This window comes from Canis lupus, chromosome X (assembly GCF_003254725.2).
Source record: "Canis lupus dingo isolate Sandy chromosome X, ASM325472v2, whole genome shotgun sequence".
Lineage (NCBI taxonomy): Eukaryota > Metazoa > Chordata > Mammalia > Carnivora > Canidae > Canis > Canis lupus.
In genome coordinates, this window is record NC_064281.1 from 122,650,368 (window position 1) to 122,673,734 (window position 23,367).

Sequence of the window (23,367 nt, forward strand, 5' to 3'; positions counted from 1 at the left end):
TCTAATTCTGAGTTGGAGGGGGCGGTCCAGCGAGGGTCCTGATCAAAAGAGTGCTATACTACTCCAGCCTGCATGCTGCAGCACTGGACAGAGATGCAGGCAAAAGGAAGCGAGGCTGGGAGCTTAGACCAGGATGGGACCAGGTGAGATGAGGAGAGTTGTCAGGGAGAACAGGGCCTGTGGATAAATGGGATATGGTGTAGAAGCTATGTGGGTAACTAGCACCAGGCTTTTGGCACAGGAGCAAGGAGATGGAGTTGCTGTTTATTGCGAAGGGAAAGACCAGGGAAAGAGAAGGCACTGCGTGCGGAGGGGGTGTCGAAGCCCAGGTTTGAAGAGGTACAGTTGGAGAAGCCTGTTAGAAGATAAGCAGATATTAAGTTGGCACTAGGAGCATGGGTCTGGAGCTCAGCACGCCTGGTCAGCCTGGAGACAAAAATTTGGTAGCCAGAGGTTTGCAAATGGATAGAGAGCCATGAGGGCTAGATAAGATCACCTTAGGAGTGAAGGTGGAGAAGTGCAAGCCCGAAGGCCTCCAACATCACTTGGGGACACACTCATGAAGGACCTCTTGAGGACTACGAAGGATCTCTGAATACAATGGACAATCTTGCCCTGCAGAGTTCTGTCCCAGTAAGGATGACAGACAATTAAGATAAATATGGTCAGTCACCTATTCTGTTAGAAAGGGACCAAAGCTGTGGTTTGGAAGAAACAGGGTGGTCAGAGTAGGCCTCACTGAGCAAAAAGCCTCGAGGGAGGAAAGGGACTGACTCACATGGATAACCAAGATCGCTGATACTGACATGTCAGGAAAGAGAAGTAACAACTAACTCCTGGGTTTATTAAAGACACAAAGGTCATCATTCCTGTCAGCAAAGAGCCAACTACAGACAGCTCAAGAAAGTGTGTGGAGAGAGAGGAGTCCTGCCGGTAAAGGGAGGCAAAGAAGGTGGAAGGGTGGTGGGGTCAAGAGCCACTTTTGTCAAAATTGGAGAAGTAGCAGCAGGCTTCAAGGGATATGGGAAGGATCCAGCATCAAGGAAACAATCAATCTCTGACACAGAAGAGGGCTGCAGAGATGGCCTGGAACAGAAATAGGAGCAAGGGCCCAGGAGAGGAGTGAGGGTATGGGGTGGAAAGGTGGATGCTAGTGAGGAGATGCAGGACCTGCTGATGTTCTCCTTTGGATTGCTTTCCTGCTCTCCAGGAACTGGGAAACGATGTATCAGAAGGTGTGATGGCTGATGAGGAGGTTGGGAGAGGCAAGGAGAAACTGGCGAACTGCAGTATGCTGGCCAGCGAAGTCAGGGGGCTCTATTCAGCTGTGTGGCAGGTGATAACTGAATTTCATCAGTGTTAAGGCTTCAACAACAGAATATGACAAAGCATGAAATTGGTGAAGCTGTCGAGGTGGCATGCCTGGGGATTACGACGACTCCCCATGCCATTCACATAGGGAAGGAGATGAGCGAGGATACGAGGGAGGTCTGGGCCAGGGAGCAGATGGAACCTTCACTGGCATCTGAGTGCCTCCAAGGACAAAAAAGGCTTATTGAAGCTGGGTATGGAGGCACTCAGCTGGACGCAAAGAAGGAGCTCTGCTTTTGCAGATGATAGAAACGATCAGGGCTACATTTTCGGGCACCAGCAGCAGCTACTGTAAAAGTTGTCTGACTTTAAGAAAGAACAAAAAGTTGTGGCTAGGCTTCAGAGTATGTGCATCTTCAAAAAGTCATTTTTAAAGGAGCAAAATTGTAAGCACTTTCACCTTTTTAAAAAGTGTTACACCCAACGTGGGGCTTGAACTCACAACCCCAAGATCAAGAGTCACATGTTCTACCCACTAAGCCAGCCAGGCACTCCAGCACTTTCACTTAAACAGACAAAAAAAGATTTTACTGATTTGAGACACGGAGAGAGCACAGAGTGGGGAGGGACAGAGGGAGAAGGAGAAGCAGACTCCCCACCGAGTTGGGATCCTGAAATGGGGCTTGATCCCAGGACCCTGAGATTGTGACCTGAGCTGAAGGCAGATGCTTAACCCACTGAGCCACACAGGTGCCCTGCACTTTCACTTTTTAATGTTTTACTTCCACATCTACTCATGGCCCAAAGTACAGGAGTAGGAGCACAGACTTAAAGGAACTCTTGATTTTACCTACACAAACTTTCCAGTGAATAAGGTTGTTCTGTTACAGTTCCCAAACTGTGGCAGCCAGACACCCAGGAGTTACAGGGGTGCTGTATAAAGACCACTCCGGGACAGCCTCGGTGGTGCAGCAGTTTAACGCCACCTGCAACCCAGGGTGTGATCCTGGAGTCCCGGGATTGAGTCCCACATTGGGCTCCCTGCACGGAGCCTGCTTTTCCCTCTGCCTGTGTCTCTGCCTCTCTCTCTGTGTCTCTCATGAATGAATAAAGACTTTTTTTTAATCTTTAAAAATGTTTTTAAAAAGACCACTCAGGCAAGATAAATAGCTCATTAAGTCTACCATGAGCTCTGTTAGCTAAAATACTGTGGTCATGCTACACAAAATAGAACTGAATGGCTGGCTACTGTCCCTCTGCTTATAGCCTGGATTCCACTGAAAACTGTTCTGTGGGGGACTCCTGGCCTTCCCTAGGACCTTCTACCCTGGTGATGGACAGGTGGGTTCAATGGTAGCCACAAAAAGGTACATACATGTCTTAAACCTGGACCGCTGAATGTGACCTTATCTGGGAAAAGGGTCTTTGCTGATGTGGTGAAGTGAAAGATCTCAAAATGAGCTCCTCCTGGATTAGGGTGAGAAGCCAAGTGCAGATAGAAGCACCAGATGCGGGCAGCCCGGGTGGCTCAGCAGTTTAGCGCTGCCTTCAGCCCAGGGCCTGATCCTGGAGACCCGGGATCAAGTCCCACATCGGGCTCCTTGTATGGAGCCTGCTTCTCCCTCTGCCTGTGTCTCTGCCTCTCTGCCTCTCTCTCTCCCCCATGAATAAATAAATAAAATCTTAAAAAAAAGAAGCATCAGATGCAGTGATGTGACCATTAGCCAAGGAACATCCAGGACTGCCAGGTAGCTGCCAGCCACTGGAAGAGCAGGAAGGATCCTCTGCTAACTAGAGCCTCCTGAAAGAGTGGGGCCCTGTGACACCTGAATTTTGGACCTCTGGCCTCCAGCACTATACAAGTTCTAATTCTCAACAGACTAGTGAACCTTAAACCAAGGATCCATATGACTTCTACCCTCCCCACCCTTACCAAAGAGGAAGTTCCCACCTAAAGCCCACCCTCCATGCAAGGACTCTGCTCTTCTAGGGCTCTGTCTCCCCCACTGCCCCCCACATAAACATGCTCTCATAGCCACCCATCTGAAAAAGACCCTCTGTAACACCATCGACCTCGACCCTACACTCATTTCTCTGGTCCTCATCATGGCACAACTTCTCAAAAAGAGTTGTATATACCTGGTCTCTACTCTCTCACCTCCCACTCACTCTGATCTGGCTTCTGTCCCTATCGCCTCTGATGAAGTTCACCACATTACAGCTAGGTCCTTGCTAAAAATCCTTCACTAGACAAAGACCAAATATATACATGTATTTGCTACCTAGCCCTTCAAATCTTGAAGAAACAAAGTACAGATGTATAAAGAGGAAGAAACCTCCAACAGAGATGATACCACAAGGAGACTTCTGAACGGATATATTTCACAAATTTCTAGATGCTAGAAGTAGGAGGAATATGTTGACTAATGGAACAGTGCACAATGTACTACAAAGGAAATGGGAGCCCGTGTGCCAGTGAGAACCCAAAAGAGGCTCTTAGAGCAGCGCAGACCAGGGACAAGCAGTGCGCCTCAAACTTCCATGGATCACTTGGGTGAGCATCATATTGTCATTGAGAAGGTTGCAGCAGCGCAGTTCCAGAAAGCTCCAAAGTGAGGCTAATGATACTGGGGCTGGTCGGTGGAGCACCCTTTGAGTGGCTAGGTGCCACTTTCTGGTATTCAAGAAACCAAGGGGTCTTTTCTAAATCTATGGCTGGAACTTTCCTTTCCTCCCTGCAAAGCTCCTGGTGGACAGCAGCCCAGGTGAAGCCCACTTCTATCTGGCCTCTGAGGGTCCATGGCAGAAAGGCTGACTCCTGTCTGCTTACCTTGCAAATGCAACTCTGGTTAACCTGTTCTGTCCCGAACAGAACTCCTAATTCCAAATCCCTCTTAGGTGAGAGACCCCACAGGAAATGGGACTCCACCAGAGCAGAGGCAGTGCGCCAACTACCCAGGCTTCTTGTCCCCAACCTGAATGGCTCTCCAGGGCCAGGGGAAGAGATCCAGCAACATGGAAGAGGGACCAATTCTGTCCCTAGAGGAAATATAATATTCTGGGAAAAATTCTAGAAGACAATATAGCTATAAAACCATAACAGAAGTGTTCACAAACAAGAAAGAAACAAACAATACAAGGGTTCAGAGATTAAAAATGGATTAGCTACAAATACATAACAACAGTGTGGCATTGTTTACAATAGGAAAAGGCTGAAAAGGATCCATATGTCCATCCACAGAGAGCTGCTCAGCTAAAGCACAGTTCATCTATACAACGGAGTCTATGTAGCAGGAATACGAAGAATGAGGAAGGGAAAACTCCATATTGCCATAAAAGAGGAGGGAATGGACACTGACAGGGAATGATCTCCAGGACAGACCAAGTGGAAACAAACTAAAAACAAAATGTGAAGCAGTATATCCATCATGCTAACTTCCTGAGTAAGGAAGAAGGAGAAATAAGAATACAGGTCTATTGGCTTATCTTTGTAAGAGGAAACACTTAGAAGGATGAGCAAAAAACTAATAAAGTGATCACCTACAAGGGAATCAAGGGGGTAGAAACAGAAATGCGGCTTCTGAGTATTTCTTTTCAAGATTTTATTTATTTATTTGAGAGAGAGAGCGAGCATGAGCAGAGGGAGGGGCAGAGGAGGAGGGAGAAGCAGATTCCCCACTGAGTGGGAGCCCAACGTAGGACTCGATCCCAGGACCCGGTGATCATGACCTGAGCAAAAGGTGGACACTTAACTGACGGAGCCACCCAGGTGGCCTTGCGTATATATTTCTTATATGGGTTGGCTTAAAAAAATTCAAGTCTGTTATACTAGATTCAACAGACATCAACTTGCATTTTAATGTTGCTTACATATACATAAAATGTGGGCACATAAGCCATTAATATAAAGAACCATTATTACAATTGTAACTTGTTATTCTATGATCACAACTAAACAAGATTCAGTGAAGTAGCAATTCCCCATATTAAATTAGGCTTGACTTTTGAACCATTAAATACTTTACATATTCTAAAAATAGAGGAAAAAAGTAAACAATGCTGAAAACAAATAAACCTGGCTGTATATCAAATCAATAATAAAACCACACAGGAAAGAACTGTTCCAAGTGACTTTCCTCCAACATATTATAAAGAAAAATTCAAACATACAGAAAAATTGAGTAAACCACACAAAGAACACCCACATACTCAATCACCTAGATTTTGCCATCGTTGACATCATTCATTTATCCAGCAATCCATCTTATTTTCTTTTTTATTTTTAAAGATTTTATTCATTTATTCATTAGAGACAGAGAGACAGAGAGAGAGGCAGAGACACAGGCAGAGGGAGAACCAGGCTCCATGCAGGGAGCCAGACGTGGGACTCAATCCCGGGTCCCCAGGATCACACCCTGGGCTGAAGGCAGCGCTAAACCGCTGAGCCCCCCAGCGATCCCCTCCATCTTATTTTCAATGCATTTCAAAGTTTGCACACAAGTATACCCAAATACTTTGGCACACATACCATTAACTAGAGTTGAGAACTCATTTTCGGTTTTTTAGATAAAATTTACAACCAGTGAAATGACAAATCTTTCATGTGTATCATTTGATGAGCTCTGTCAAGTGCATGCATCTGTAGAAGCCAAACCTCTATTAAGATAGAAAACATCACTATGACCACAGAAAGTTCCCTGCTACCATTTCTCATTCAGTCATACTCAACATTCTCATCAATATTTGCTATTGTCAATTTTCAATTTTGGCCATTCTGGTGGATGTGTAGTAGTATTTCATTGTGGTTTTAATTTGCATTTCTCTGATGGATAGTGTTAAGCACTTTCTCATGGTCATCATTCATATGCCCTCCTTTGTGAAGTATCTATTAAAAATTTTCCTCTATTATTGAACCGTAGGAGTTCTTTATATAGTCTAAATACAAGTACTTTGTCAAATATATGATTTTCTATTTTCTCTATTACTTGTCTCAACTATTTTCTCAGTGATTTGTCTTTTCAATTTAACGGTATTCTTTAAAGAGCAAAAAATTTTAATTTTAATGTTGAAGTTTCCTAACCCCGGTACCTAAGAATGTGACCTTATTTGGAAATAGGGTCGTTGCAGATCTGTTTAGTTAAGATGAGGTCATCCTGGAATAGGGTGGGCCCCTAATCCACTAAGACTGGTGTCCTTATTATAAGACAACTATGTGAAGACACAGACACATGAGGAAAACACCATGTGATGAGGAAGGCAGACACTGCAGTTATGCAGCTGCAAATCAAGAAACATCAAAGAGTGCCAGCATGCCACCAGAAACTAGCAAGATGCAAGGAAGGATTTCTCTACAGGTTTCAGAGGGTGCATGGCCTTGCTGACACCTTGAGTTTTAAGCCATCCTGTCTGTGGTATTTTGTTATAGCAGTTCTAGAAAACTAACATGGATAGGGTCAAGGTTCATTTTTGTCTGGTATAAACATTATTTGCTATGATTCAGAACCATCTGGTGGAAAGGTTGTCCTTTCTCCCACTGAACTGCTCTGGTGCCTGTGTTAAAAATAAAATGATCATTGGGGCATCTAGTGGCTCAATCAGTTAAGCATTCAACTCTTGATTTCAGCTCAGGTCATGATCTCGGGGATGTGAGATCAAACCTCGCATGAGGCTCTGCACCGGGCATGGAGCCTGCTTAAGATTCTTGCTCTCTGAGCAGCCTGGGTAGCTCAGTGGTTTAAGCGCCTACCTTAGGCCCAGGGTGTGGTCCTGGAGTCCCGGGATCGAGTCCCACATCAGGCTCCCTGCATGGAGCCTGCTTCTCCCTCTGCCTGGGTCTCTGCCCTCCTCCCCATCATGAATAAATAAATAAAATCTAAAAAAAAAAGATGCTTGCTCTCCCTCTCCAACCCCACCCCCTTTGTTCTCTCTCTCTAACAAAAAAAGGTCACAGAACTTTGGAAAATTTCTGGGCTCTTTATTTCTACTCCAGTGAACTATGTGTTTATGCTTTTGCAAGTATCAAGTAGTCATGATTACTGCAGATTTATAGGAAGTCAGAGCCAGGTAGGGTAAATGTTCCAATTTTGTTGTTTTCAAGATTGCTTTGAATGTTCTAGTACTTTGCATTTCTATATACATTTTAGAATCTGCTTGTCAATTTCTACAAAAAGACTGTAGTTATTACTGGAATTATGTCTAATCTATAGGTCAAGATGGGGGAACTAACATACAGTCAACCACTCAATTCATGAACATGGTATTTAGGTCATTAATTTATTATATCCATGTTTTCGGTTTCAGTGTATAGACCATGTACATTTTCATTAAATTATTCCTAATGGTTCTGCATTATTATTTTCACCTTTCAATTAACTTTTGCATAATTGATCTTATGTCCTGAGACCTTGCTGAATTCATTTTTTAGTTTTAGTTGCTTTTTCTCTCCTCTATAGGTTCTCAAATTTCCTACATTACCCCCAAAAAGAATAGTTTTATTTCCTTTTAACATTAATGCTATTTATCTTTTCTTGCCTTATCATACTGGCTAAAACATCTAGTACAATACTAAACATAAGTATTAAGTGTTGACACACTTTTGCCTTTTCTCTGATTTTAGGGGTAACATGTTCAATATTTTACTATTAAATACAGTGTATCTGTAGCTTTCATAAATGCATCATAACAAATGATCAAGTTCCCTTCCATTCCTAATCTGGTAAGTTTCTATTATGAAAGGGCATTGAATTTTGTCAAATGCTTTTTCTATGTTTATTGAGATAATTATGTTTTTATTCCTCTATTCTTTTTAAAAAGATTTATTGGGATGCCTGGGTGGCTCAGCAGTTTAGCGCCTGCCTTCGGCCCAGGGCGTGATCCTGGAGTCCAGGGATCGAGTCCCACATTGGGCTCCCTGCATGGACCCTGCTTCTCTGCCTATGTCTCTGCCTCTCTCTGTGTCTCTCATGAATAAATAAATAAAATCTTAAAAAATAAAATAAAAAGATTATTTATTTATTTGAGAACTTGTGTGCACATGCATGCACAAATGGTGGGGAGGGACAGAGGAGGGAGAGAAACAAGCAGACTCCATGCCCAGTGTGGAACTCAACACAGGACTTGATCTCATGACCCTGAGATCATGAGATGAAATCCAGATCAAATCAAGAGCTGACCAGTTAACCAACTGAGCCACCCAGGTGTCCCCTCCTTATTTTCTTAATATGGTGAACTACAGAGTGGCTTTTGAATGTTAAATCACATTTTTATTTCTGAGAAAAATATCACCTGGTTGTGATCCATTATCTTCTTATATATTAATTTGACTTACTAATATTTTATTAGGATTTTGACATTATGTTAAGGATGGATATTGGTCTATAATTTTCTTGTTAGGTAATCATTTTGTAAGATTTGGTATCAGGGTTATGGCAGAATCATAAACTATGAAGTGTTTCTCCTTAAATCTTCTAAAAGCTTATGTTTATGTAAGATTGGTGTTATTTCTTCAATGTTTGATAAGATTCACCAGTGAGACAAACCATGAGAGACTCCTAACTCTGGGAAATAAACCAAAAGTGGCATAAGGGGAAGTGGAGGGGGATAGGGTAACTGGGTGATGGGCATTATGGAGGGCACATGATGCGATGAGCACTGGGTGTTATACTATATGTTGGCAAATTGAATTTAAATTAAAAAAAAATAGGGATGCCTGGGTGGCTCAGCAGTTGGGCGTCTGCCTTCTGGCTCGGGGCTTGATCCTGGAGTCCCGGGGTCGAGTCCCACATCAGGCTCCATGCATGGAGGCTGCTTCTCCCTCTGCCTGTGTCTCTGTCTCTGTCTCTCTCTCTGTCTCTCATGAATAAATAAATAAAATCTTTGAAAAATAAAAAAATAAATTTAAAAAGCCAAAAAAAAATTCAGCAGTGAAACCATTTAGGCTTAGAATTTTCTTTTTTACTTTTTTTTGGGGGGAATCTTTTTTGAAGTAGGCTCCATCCCCTACATGGAGCTTGAATGCACAACCCCAAGATCAAGAGTCCCATGTTCTACCTACCAACTTAGCCAGCCAAGCACCCTGATAATGAATTAAATCTTTTTACTTGATAAATGGCTATTAAGTATTTTCTATTTCAAATTATGTCAGTTTTGACATGTCCTTTTCTTCAAGGAATTTGTCCATTTCATATGCCAACTTTAGCTTATAACATTCCCTTAGGATTCTTTTAATGTCTGAAGAAGTTTCAGCAACATTCCTTTCACGCTTGATATAGGTAACTCACGAGCTTCTCTTTTCATCTTGATTTGCCTGGCCAGGGGATTATCTGTTGATATATTCAAAGATCCAACTTTTGGCTATGTTAATTATCTCTATGGCTGTTTCTACTTCATAAATTCCTGCTCTTACCTTTATCACTTCCTTCCCTCTATTTACTTTGCTTTTTCTTTTACTAGCTTCTTTTTTTTATTTTTAAGATTTATTTTTATTTATTTATGATAGACACACACACACACACAGAGAGAGAGAGAGAGAGAAAGAGAGAGGCAGAGACACAAGCAGAGGGAGAAGCAGGCTCCATGCCGGGAGCCCGACGCGGGACTCGATCCCGGGACTCTAGGATTGCGCCCTGGGCCAAAGGCAGGCGCCAAACCGCTGAGCCACCCAGGGATCCCCTCTTTTACTAGCTTCTTAAAGTAGAATCTTCGATCACTAATTTTATACCTTTCTTCTTTTCTAGTAAATGCATTTAAGGTTATAAATTTCACGGAGTACTCCTTTAACTGCATCCTATCAATCTTAATGTTTTATTTTCATTATAATTCATTGTTACTTGAAATATTCTCTAATTTTTCTTTTGACTTCTTTGACCCATGGGCTGTTCAGAAATGTATTAATTTTTAAATAGTTGGGGTTTTTCTTCTAGATCTTGTTATAATTTAATCCCATTCTGATCAAAGAACATAAATCAAACTTCTGGAATTTACTGAGACTTGTGTTATCATCTAGCAAATGATATAGTGTTGAACTGTATTATGTACATTTGAAAAGAATGTGTTCTGCAATTGTTGAGTGTTATTCCATAAATGTCGATTAAGTCAATGTGGCTGGTAATGTTCAGATCTGCATCCGGATTTTTGTCTAGTTCTAATAATTACTCAGTATTAAAATTTCCCAAGTATGATTACAAATTTATCTATTTCTCTCTTTAATTTTGCCAATTATTCTTCATGTACTTGGCAGCTTTATAACTAGTTTTATAACTAGGCATATACACATTTGTGATTGTCAATGCTTTCCTGATGAGCTGATCCTTTTCTCACTATGAAGTGTGTCTCTTTATCTCTGGTAATATCCTTTGTTTTGAAGTCTGCTTTTTTTGATATTAGTATTGCTACTCCAGCTTTCCTATGCTTACTGTTTGCACAGTATACCTTTCCCCATTCTTTTATTTTCAACCTAGCTGTGTCTTTATATTAAAACCACTTCTCTCACAGACAACATATAGTTGGGCCTTGATTTTAAGTAGGCTGCACTCCCAGCATAGAGCCCAACATGGGACTTGAACTCATGACCCTGAGATCAAGACCTGAACTGAGATCAAGAGTCAGATGCTTTTAACAGACTGAGCCACCCAGAGGTCCTGGGCCTTGATTTTTCAATTAGCAATAATCGCGCTTCAGATAAACCTCATTGGCTACAATACTGCCACTGCGCAAAGCTCTGGGCCTTGATTTTTTTTAAGATTTATTTATTTATTCACGATAGACATAGAGAGAGAGAGAGAGAGAGAGAGAGAGAGAGACAAAGGCAGAGAGAGAAGCAGGCTCCATGTCGGGAGCCCGACTCGGGACTCAATCCCGGGACTCCAGGATCGCGCCCTGGGCCAAAGGCAGGCGCCAAACCGCTGAGCCACCCAGGGATCCCCTGGGCCTTGATTTTTAATCCAGCTTACAATCTCTGCTGTTTTAACTGAAATGTCGAGTCTGTTTTCATCCAATGTAATTATCAATATGAGTGGATTTAGGACTACTGATTTGTGTTTTCATTATGAGCTATTTTCTTTTATGTACTTGAGCATCGTTACAACAGCTGCTTTAAAAATTTGTCTATGCTAATTCCAACACGGGTCATCTTGGAGTACGTTGCCATTGATTGCCTGTTCTCTTGAACAGGGAGGGGTAGGCAAAGTATGACCTGCAGGCCCAATCTGACCTACTATCTATAAATAAAATTCTACTGGAATGCAATCATGCCTATTCACTTATGTACTATCTATGGCTGCTTTCACACTATAACAGCAGAGTTGCATAGTTGTGACAGAGACTACATGGCCAGCAAAGCCTAAAATAGCTACTGTGTACAGAAAAAATTTGCTTACCCCTGGTTCCTGAGTAAGGATCACATTTTCCAATTTTTCAAATGTCCAGACATTGTGAATGATAGACTGACAGATTTTGGATTCTGTTATAGTCCAATAAACAGTACCAATTTATTTTAGCAGACAGTCAAATTGGTAGAATTCAAACTCCAAACTATCTTCCCCTATGGTGGGAGGCATCTGAAGTTCTGTTCATTTATTTTGCCATAGCTGGAATTTGGTCAAGTTTATATGAAAAATTTGGGCCCCCTGCCTGTGTCTATCTGCTTTCCAGGATTTCTGTCCTTGGTTTCCAGCTGCTGTTGTTGCTGTGAACTCTGTCCTGTGATTCTTCAATCACTGAGACTGCAGGTTAGTGGTAATATTGGTATTATAATTTTATAACTATTTTATGTATATTATTTGATAAAGCAAGTATGTTAAGAATCAACATCTTTGGGGCGCTTGTGTGGCTTAGCTGGTTAAGCACCCAACTCTTGGTTTAGGGTAAGATCATGATCTTGGGGTCCTGAGATCAGGTCCTGCATTGCCGGGTTCCCTTGCTCAGCAGGGTCTGCTTCCCCCCTCTCGACCTCTCCCCCAACTTGTACACTCTGTCTCTTTCTCTCAAATCTTTATTTTTTTAATTTTTTTTCTTTCTCTCAAATCTTCAAAAAAATTTTTTTTTCTGTTTATTAGAGACAGAGAGAGAGAGAGAGAGAGACAGACAGACAGACAGGCAGAGGGAGAAGCAGGCTCCATGCAGGGAGCCTAACATGGGACTCGATCCCGGGCCTCTAGGATCACGCCCTGGGCTGAAGGCAGCGCTAAACCGCTAAGCTACCAGGGCTGCCCTCAAATAAATAAATCTTAAAAAATGAATCAACATTTTCAGTGTAAGAAAAAGATATGAAAGAATAAAAGTTAAAGACAAGCCCTCAAATGTTAAATTTCCAATATTAGTTTAAAATCCTTTTCAGTATATTTTGCAGCTTTATCCACTGAGAGAACCTAGAGAGAATGTCACCCCTGTAAGAACGAGCACATCTAGCACCCAAATCTTGGCTACTAAATACCATTCTCCACTAAAAGGAATCAGAGCTCTTGGAACCAGTTCTGGGGCAGGAAAAGCACACATGGAAAAAGAACACATGCTTTCTTACTGTACCAGAAAGCAAAGAATCACTCAAAGATTCATTAATGAGAGTATGCCAAAGGACCCAGGTGCCAGCATGAAGGGGTTCTCATTGACCAAATCTGGAATAATTGGATAAAAAAATAGTGACTATAGCTGAATTGTAAAACATTCAATAAACAAAAATCTGTGAGTCCACAATGACATGAAAGAGAAGAGAAAACACAACAGCAGACAGTTTGCCACCATCTGAGGGTGACTATTACAGCAACTCCTTACTTTGGAATTTAGTAATTAATTTAGTAATTAAAGGCAAAGATTTAGTACTTATGGTATCTTTTTAGGAGGAAATACAGTTCTTCCTTACTTGATTGAGGGAAAGTTCTTTACAGAAGCATGCCAATATTAAATGTAGAAGAGGTGACAGAATCAGAAAATCCATCATTTTCTAATTCCCAGTGAAATAACAGATTAAAGCAAGAAAGGATCATCAATGAATGCTAAAATCATTGCGTGAATGGTTGTTGGGCCACAGAACCTCTGTACGGTGCCAAAGCATCATACCACACATTACTTATCAATTACAACAGGAAAATTGTGCAGCTGCATCTGGAGAGACCTGGTAGTCATCTGCTTCCTCAACCAAATGGTAAAACAGAACATCAGGAGCCACAGGATACCTATCCAGTGTGTGTCTCCTGATCTGATACTAACACTAAATAATCTTGCCCAATATGTTTACCTAAGCAAGCCCTCTAATCTAACCTTTCATTTATAATTAATTATAAGGGAGAAACAGGAAAAGAGACACATTTAGAATATGAGCCTTCTGTAAAACAACTGGGCAGGTTGATTCAAAAAGTCAATGTCACAGGTGGAATGGGTGGGGCTGTTTTTATTAAAAGAGAAAAAGGAGGGCAGCCCAGGTGGCTCAGTGGTTTAGTGCCGCCTTCAGCCCAGGGCCTGATCCTGGAGACCAGGGATCAAGTCCCACGTCGGGCTCCTTGCATGGAGACTGCTTCTCCCTCTGCCTGTGTCTCTGCCTCTCTCTCTCTCTCACTGTGTGCCTATCATAAATAAATAAAATTAAAAAAAAACATTTAAAAAAATAAAAGAGAAAAAAGAAACATACTCAAATGTAAGGTATAAATTTTAATCGCTTTCCAGTTTCCTCTTCCCAAACAGCGGTAAGAATCATTTGGGAGAAATTAGAATTTAGAATGACTGTCTGATGATAACATTAGAGAACTGTTAATGTTCTTAGATGTGCTCTGGGCATTGTGTTATATTGGAAAATGTCCTTATTTTCAGGAGATGTATGCTGAAGTACTTAGGGATGAAATGTCATGATATCTACAAATTCCTTGCAAATGGTCAGCAAAAAGATATAAAAATGCACATATCTAAACAGACCAAGCAAGTATGTCAAAATGTTAACAATTATTGAATCTAGGCAGTGGGCACACAAGATTCACAGTAAGTAGAGAAAAAGATTTGGCTGAAATAAAGAATTTAACAGAAGGGATGGAAATAGAGTCTAGGAGATCTTCCAAAATTCAGAGTGAAAGAAAACAAAAGGAAAATATGAGAAGATTAAGACAGAGGACCAATATAAGAAGTCCAAAATTAAGCTAAAAGGAATCTCCATAAAAAAAAGAGAAAATGGAAAAATGAAACATTTTTTTAAAAGAATTGACAATAGACAAAAAGTATTTTGACTGAATGACCCCAGTACAATGAATGAAAAAGACACAATTCCAGACACATTCTCCTGAAATTTCAAGACACTGAAGAAAAAAAAATCCTAAAAATTTTCCAGGGAAGAAGAAAAAAGGCCACCTACCAAAGAACCACAATCAGATTAACATCAGATGTTTCTTTCATCAGTGACTTTGCACACTAGAAGACAATGGAAGTAGTGCCTTCAAAATCAGGGGTGAATCCTATGCTCAATCGAGAAGAGCATAAGTAAAGCATTTCAGACATGCAGTGACTCAGAAGACTTGTCTCTTATAATGCTTTTGGCTGCAAGTAACAGAAAAGCCAACTCAAACCGGCTTACACAATAAGAAAATATATTCTCACATAACTGGAAGCCCAGAGCTGGGGCAGACACCAGGTTCCTCCTGTCCCTCTGCTCCACCAACCTTGGTGAGGAAGTGCTGTCCTCAAGCTTGGTAGTACCTCAGCCTGAGGTTACACCAGAGCTGCCAACAGCACTTTCCTGATTTATATCCAGTGAAGGAAAGAGAGTCTACCCTGAATATACCATCAAAGCTCTTCCCTTCATTCTGAATGGACCAACTGAGACCGTAAGTCCAACCTTGATCAATAACAATTGCCAAGGGAATACAATGTGGGGAATGACTTAAGGATCCATTCTGGTGGTGGTAAGGTAGAAAGGTGAATCATACCAGGGTTTTGATAGGAATTGGTAAAGAAGGAATGGACGTGGGTAAGTAATAACAGTGTCCACTACAGTTTATTGCCCACACACACCATTATCTTAGTAAATTATTTAAAGGTGTATTCCAGAAAACAAGGAGTAAACCATGTAAAAGACATGGCTTCTGGGGCTCCAACCCAAGAGCTCAGTGAAGGGAAGATCCAGGTGGCAGCTAAGTACAACCTTAGAGAATAAATATCCAGATTGCAGAAGGAGAACAGAGAGTTCTGAGTGGAATCTCTGAGGGGGAAAGGGGAGATGATGACACAAAACTGCAGAAAGAAACAGCATGGCTGGAAAGATTTTACAACAAAATCAGGGAATACTATTAAAAAAGAGCAAAACGCAATCAGAAACAGTGGGAAGACCTGTATAAGAAAGCCAAGGTCTAAATATAAAGCAGGTTAATTCTGGCAAGGATTTTAAGCAGGTGACAGAGTCTAAGAAAAGAGGATCCAATTTACCTTGCTTGGTCACACTCTCCTTTGAGTGGTCTAGCAACTGTGATTGCAGACCTATAAAGGAAATGTCATTCTAGCATTTGTGACTTGACCTCAGGATAAACAATATTTACATATGTGTAACAATGTCAATGACATTGACAGGTTTTCTTTCTTTCTTTTTTTAAAGATTTTATTTAAAAAAGATTTTATTTTATTCACTCATTCATTCATTCAATTCATTCATTCATGAGAGACACACAGAGAGAGGGAGAAGTACAGGCAGAAGGAAAAGCAGGCTCCCCAGAGGGAGCATGATGCAGGACTTGATCCCTAGGACCCCGGGATCACAACCTGAGCCAAAGGCAGACGCTCAACCACTGAGCCACTCAGGCACTCCGATAGGTTTTCAACTTTAAAATTAACCTATGGCTAACTGGATGTGGTTGTAGGGCAGAACACAAATCTTAACAAATTTAAGAACTGATATGGTCAAGTGTAGCTTTTAGAAGTAAAAGTGGGGAAAAGGTAGGAGAAAAAGCAGGGTCATTCACATCTTCACCTTAACAGAGAAGTGCCATATAGACTAAAGCTGATGTTAATAGTTGAAGTTACAGAGAAAATATGAGTCTCAACATGGGAGGTGATAGACACTAAGACATCCTCTTTCATTTCATGGAGTTCATATAATTCCCCAAAGGTTGGTATAAATCAAGAAAGATGTGTAAGCATGTGACTTAATTTTGAAGGTAACCATCAAAGAAACTGAAAGTAGAACCAGTTAAAAGGTGTCCTATCTGGGTAGTGGAACAGGAAGAGGAAGGGGTAGGCTGCTGTTTTCACCATAACCTGTTTTGAGACAAGTTATATTGTTATCAAGTGGCTGTAATATTTTGATAAAAACTCCAACCCCAAACAACCTAACTCTTCAATAGTTTCCTACTGCTATGACATTAACATAAAAAATCCTCCACCGGGGCACCTGGGTAGCTAAGTTGGTTAAGCATTTGACTCTTGATTGATTCCCGCTCAGGTCATTATCTCAATGTGGTGAGATCCAGCCCTGTGCTGGGCTCTGTGCTCAGCACAGTCTGCTTGAGATCTTTTCTCTCCTTCTCCCTTTCCCTCTGCTTGAGCATGCTCACACTCTCTCTAAAATCAGTAAAATCTTAAAAAAAAAAAGTGCACCTAGCCCATTGACCTGTCTGCCTGCATTACTGCCACCCCCTTCCCCAGCTCTGCTCCAGCCACACAGGGCTTCTTAAGTGCCTCAGACCGCTAAGCTCTCTCATGCGCCAGGCTCGGGGCCTTCACAAAGGCTCTTCTCAGTTAGGAAAGCCCTTCTCCACTCCATCTTGCCCACTTTTTTCACCCTCAATTCTCGGCTTCAACATTGCCTCCTCAGCACAGGTTTCCTTATCCCTTCCAGGTGGGACTGTTCCTCCATTACTCATGATCATAGTAAGCACCCCACCACCACCACTTGTTCTTCAGAGCACTTAACCTACTGAAATTACATAATTATTTGTCAATTACGTGAAGTCTGTCTCTCTCTCCAAACAGAAGTTCTATGATGAAAGGTACCAAAATGTCTCAATCATCCTACAGCCTGCCTACCACAGGGCCTGAAGTACTGTATACGCCTAACTCCATCGTGGAATAAATGGTTGGATGACAGCCTGATGAACTGCAGATCCTTCAGCATGGAGCAGCAAGGAATTCAGTACTTAAGCTGAAATGTATTGGCCAGATGAAGTTACTAAATGTGGAACAATACCATCATTTAGAATTGAGTGTCACTTTAACAAATAGTCCTATGAAATGTGTGGTGTTTCATGAGTGTCAGTGAGGAAGCTGCTCAATGTCGCCCAAAGTCCTGCTGCATCCATTGAGGGGTGACTTGTGGCTTGGACTGAGTTCTTAGCATTACAGGTGGTGAGAAGTGGTTGGCTCTGAGGTACATTTTGAATGTAGATTCCCACAGGAGTTGCTGGTAAAGGAAAGAGTAGAATCAAAGGACAACTCATAGAATTCTGGATTGGTAACAGGATGGATACTGATGTTATGTACTGGGATTTAAAAAAAAACAGCAAGAAAAGCAGATATGAAGGGTGGGGGGGATGCAAGAGAACTGTCTGGGACTTGTTAAGTTTGAAATGTCTGTGAGGAACTCAGGCGGAAATACTGAAGAGCCTACTCAATGTGGGGCTCAAGAGGGAGGCTAGAGATGCAGGCACGGAGTGGAATCATCAGCACATATCCATACCTGTCATTTGGAGCAATGAAAACACATAAACAACGGATATGCCCCTAATTAAATAGGCGCACGGACTTCAATGAAAAGTCATGTGCTCATCAAAAACGCTGGTGTAAAGGGGCACCTGGGTGGCTTAGTCAGTTGAGCATCAACTCTTGATTTCAGCTCTGGTGTCATGATCTCAGGGTTGAGATCAAGCCCCGTGTCGGGCTCTGCACTGTGCACAGGGCCTGCTTAAGATTTTGTTTCTCAGGGACGCCTGGGTGGCTCTGGGGTTAAGAGACTGTCTTCGGCTTGGGGTGTGATCCTGGGGTCCTGGGATTGAGTCCCGCATCCCTCTGCCTCTCTCTCTTTCTCATGAATGAATAAATAAAAAGTAAGAAAAAACAAAGAATCGCCCATAAGTGTGACATCTACAGATAGATGTCTGATTGATGTCATTTATTTATGAGAGAGAGAGAGAGGCAGAGACATAGGCAGAAAGAGAAGCAGGCCCCCTGTGGGGAGCTTGATGTGGGACTCAATCCCATGACCCCAGGATTAAGACCTGAGCCAAAGGCAGACACTCAACTGCTGAGCCATCCAGGCATTCTGTAAAAAAAAAAAAGTATTCTTAAACAGATTTAGTAGCATTAAACTTTGCACAGATTCTGCAAAACACTAAATGTGTTCATCAAAATATTTGATAGGATATTTTCAAGTAAGCTTTAAATGTTACTTTGTCTCCCTTTATTGCACTCCTGCTCTAGGGCTTTCTTTAGGCTCTTTCCCCACATACTGACTACTCAAGTACTAAACTGCATCAATGTTTGTAGTTGCATGGTATAATGTACACAAGTGTTCTTAGCCTTTTTCTGCCATGGACCCTTTGGGCTCTCTGGAACCCTCCTCAGAAGAATGTTTTGAAATGCATAAAATTAGATGCATAGAAACTGATTAACAACATATGTGGATGGGGATTCCTGGGTGGTGCAGCGGTTTAGCGCCTGCCTTTGGCCCAGGGCGCGATCCTGGAGACCCGGGATCGAATCCCACGTCGGGCTCCCGGTGCATGGAGCCTGCTTCTCCCTCTGCCTATGTCTCTGCCTCTCTCTCTCTCTCTCTGTGTGACTATCATAAATAAATAAAAATAAATAAATAAAAATATTTTAAAAAAAAACAACATATGTGGAAATGGGTGCTAGAGGAATATGTGCTTCTTTAGGAAACCATTAAATAACTAGGTCTAATAACTACCCTAGGTGTGAAACATGATGAGGACAAATGATATTTCTGAAATATCTATAACTATAATGTAATAAGAAAGTATCTTTTGGGCACCTGGGTGGCGCAGTCGATTAAGTATCTGCCTTCGGCTCAGGTCATGATTCTGGTCCTGATACTCAGCTCCCTGCTGAGCAGGGAGCCTGCTTCTCCCTATCCTGCTTTCCCTGCTTGTGTCCTTTCTCTTTGTGTCAAATAAATAAATAAAATCTAATAAAAAAATAAAGTACAGGAAAATCTAATAAGAATTTTTTTTAAAAAAAGCATCTTTCATCTCTATTGGTGACAAAGTCACGGTACTCCTAATACTACCATGGTCTGTGGCCTACATTTTTCATTGAAGGAAAACTGATTTTTCAGTGAGAGGTTAGTGAACATCAAGATGAAGTATTTTTCCCATCCAAGGTCACAGAACCCATGGATTTTCAACCATGAGTCAGAATAGAATCCTTGGTCTAGGAAGATACAGACCAAAGAGTAACAGCAGTTTTCTCCATGTGGTACAGTTTCCAGAGTGATTTCCATATGCATTTTCAAAATTTTCTGCAATGATGCTTTATAATTAAAAAATAGGGATCCCTGGGTGGCGCAGCGGTTTGGCACCTGCCTTTGGCCCAGGGCGCGATCCTGGAGACTGGGGATCGAATCCCATGTCGGGCTCCCGGTGCATGGAGTCTGCTTCTCCCTCTGCCTGTGTCTCTGCCTCTCTCTCTCTCTCTCTGTGTGACTATCATAAATACATAAAAAAAATTAAAAATAAATAAAAAATAAAAAATAAATAGCTTAACAAATACATTTTTCTTTGTCTTAATCTAGAAGAGTATCTAAGAAATTTTAGACAGTTGCTTATAAGCTACATTTTTTATAGGGTGACCACTTAAAAAAAGACTTTCAACTTTCCCTAACTCCTTAAGTATTATGACAACTTTAATCATTTCTATGTTCTTATGAGCCTAGAAAAAAATTCACTAGAATTATTCTGGAGTTAAGCAGAACAAAAAGACAAACTGTCACAACTGCAGACATTTGTTTTTTTTGTTGTTGTTGTTTTTGTTTTTTTGGCCAAGTATAATTCCAAAAACAGCTGAAAATATTAGAGCAAATTAATACTTTATATGGACTGATACCTTCTGCTGTTTAAAAAACACAGAAACACACAAATTCATATTTTTTAAAATATATTCTTAAATATGTATAGACTCATTTAAAACACAACTCATCAAAGTAACATCAAAACGTAAGTACTGCTAAAAGTCCCCCAAAAAACAAAATACTTTAATATTTTCAAAAATAATCCAGATGTAGGGGCGCCTGGATGGCTCAGTCAGTTAAGAGTCTACCTTCAGCTCGGGTCATGATCCCAGGGTCCTCAGATCAGGCCCCATATCAGGCCCCACGTTAGGCTCCCTGCTCAGTGGTGAGCCTGCTTCTCCCTCTCCCTCTGCCGCTTCTGCTTATTTATGCTCTCTCTCTCTCAAATAAAATATTAAAAAAAAATCAATCCACACGTAGAAAGTCAGCTAGTGCTTAAAAGTGCTCAAGTTCGTGTTTTAGCAGCAATGTGGAATGTTGCAAAGAAGATGGGAACAAAGGGAAATGTGCAAATCTCAGAAGCCTTCTTTGCTTTCTTTCAAATCTAAAAATAAAACCTTTGGACTGCCCTATTAATAAATCTAGAAAATGGATGCCTTTTTTTGTAGAAAGCTTTCACAAACAAAGAAATAAAAATATCTTTTTGGTTAATAGGACCAAAAGATGTAAACATAAACCAGATGTCAATCCCCATTTCTCTAAATTCCATTCTCCCTCTGGGCTCTGGTGGGGCTTCTGTTGTAAAGATGTTTCTACAGCACAGGGAGACATGTTGAATGAAGGTCTGTACGGAGCAATACAGAATAAGCTCAAAAGCCAAGTACTGAGTGAAAAGAACAAGTTATAGAATGTCAGAGTAGGAAACCCTCCTGCATATTTGTAAAAACAAGTTTTGAATGTTATATATTATCATGTGTAACACAGCATAAAGCTTGCATGGAGAGTATCCCCATTACCTTTGGAGGACTGGCTACCTCAGGGAGGCAGGGCAAGCAAGTGCAACCACGGCCTGGGATTTTACTGAAGCCGTCACACTGGAGTTTCATAGAAGGAGAATGATGTGAATAGGGTAAAATGCTAACATTTCTGAAGTCCAAGTAGAAAGCGCCTGAGTTGCTAACACAAGAGCAGAGCGAAGAGGCTTGGGAGGAAGACAGCAAGGAGGACTGCGGGAAGGCAATACCTCAAAGGCAGAAGCATCAGGATGCCCTAAGGGAGGGCAGAGAAGTAGGTAGGTACAAAGAGGCAAAGAGGGCTCTGATCCAACTTCCTGGGCCCAGGCTTGTGGGGATTACAGTGGTGCCATCCATGGTGGCTCATCAGGGTGGACCTGGTCCTTGACAAGAGAGTGAGCTTGCTTATGTACTGCTTCCTTCACCATGAAAGTCTTGGTAAAAATAAATAAATAAAAATCAAAAGAACTAAGCAGTGAGTTTGGCATCAGAGGTGACTCTCACACCACCCAAGCTCCTGCCCACCCCTCAGTATCAAGTATAAGAGAATGAGGTGTGTTGGAGAAGGGGAAGCCCTCTCCTCATGGGTCTTCTGGGGCAGAAGTGGAGGGAAGGAAGGTTCCATAAAGAGACCTGGAGTGGGAGCCCTGGGGACCTGATGGGTGGGTGGGAACTCAGTTCAGGGGCAGAGGGCCTCTGGAGTAGTATGGGATGGAAAGGGGACAGGATGGACAGCCACAACTCCTCTCATTGCCTCCGGGGCTCAGGAACATTTCAGAATGTGATACAATGTGTAAGGAAAGCAGAACCTATCTGGCACAGTGGGTGTGGTGTGTCTGATTTCCTACCAGCACTCTCTGTAAACAAAATTGCTCCTAGCCCTCAGGCCTGGCTTGCTGCACCTGTCCCATCTCCACACTCCAGATTCCTCAGACCCAGCCCATTAGTTCTCTCTTCTCTGAGCCTACATACATGCTGGTCTCTTCCCCACTCATATCTTCTCCTGGACTAGCTAATGTTGCCTTATCGTTCAAGTCCTGGAGATCACTTTTCAAAGAAGTCTCTTCCCTGACCTCACTACCAAGTCTAGATGGGACCCCTCTAACATTTATGTGCACCTTCAGTGGTCGGTACTCTTCCATCATAACATTTGGCCCCTTGTAAAGTAATAGTCTGTTTGCCTATCTGTGTCTTCCTTTATGCCTGAAGATAGCTGAGGGGAATTTGTAGCATCTAGTACAGTAAATGACACAGAATATACACTCAATTGGTATATGGTAAATTAATGAAGTATTGCTCTATCAAGAGGACAAGAATCAAAGAGAAATGAAGCAACAGCAATCTAGTCCCAAATACTTCCAGGATATTCCTTAAGCATATTACAATACAGGGACGTCTGGGTGGCTCAGCGGTTGAGCATCTGCCTTCAGCTCAGGGCGTGGTCCCAGGGTTCTGGGATCGAGTTCCGCATCTCCCTCTGCATATGTCTCTGCCTCTCTTTCCATGTCTCTCATAGATAAATAAATAACATCTTTTAAAAAGCATATTAAAATGCAAATAAGATAGAAGGTCCAGCAGCTTCAGGAGACTCTTCAACTTTGAGTCCCAAGGAGCCAGTGCAACTTAGTACCGAAATAAAAATGCTCCATTTTCTTCAAAGTTCACAGATGAGAACTGGCTGAAGTTCTCCTTGTCAAGTAAAGGGTCCTGCCTCGCAGGCTCTGCTCACATGAGGTCACATCTGATGAAATGGAAGCTTCTGAAGTTTTGTCTCTAATGCTAACTGCTAAAAATTATTTCTTCCTAGCCTAATTAATTAACGGCTCTCTAGTCTCTACAAATAGCACCACAGCCATAAATTTTTGTGCTCACCTACTCATACATAGTCTTTTCTTTAAAACTATGCAATTAAAAGGCCACCTTTGATTTAGCAATATCTAAGTTTAAAATGCAGATACACTTTGACCCAGGCAAGTCCGACGTCTAGAAATCTCTTCTAAACCCTTAAAAGAATGGTATTAGCTCTATAGAAACTGATAAAACAGCACATTTTGGAAATGTACGTGGTATTTTACCATTTGTGTCAAAACAAACACACACCCTTGTTTGTATGTA

The 23,367-nt window shown here is 41.7% G+C and overlaps 1 protein-coding gene and 1 pseudogene across 4 annotated transcripts in view; both read right to left on the reverse strand.

Annotated features, from left to right (window-relative positions):
- Nucleotides 1–23,367, reverse strand: part of MECP2 (methyl-CpG binding protein 2) — a 59,778-nt gene that overhangs the window by 26,866 nt on the left and 9,545 nt on the right. The gene's annotated exons all lie outside the window — the stretch shown is intronic.
- Nucleotides 10,856–11,029, reverse strand: LOC112668616 (U4 spliceosomal RNA; annotated as a pseudogene).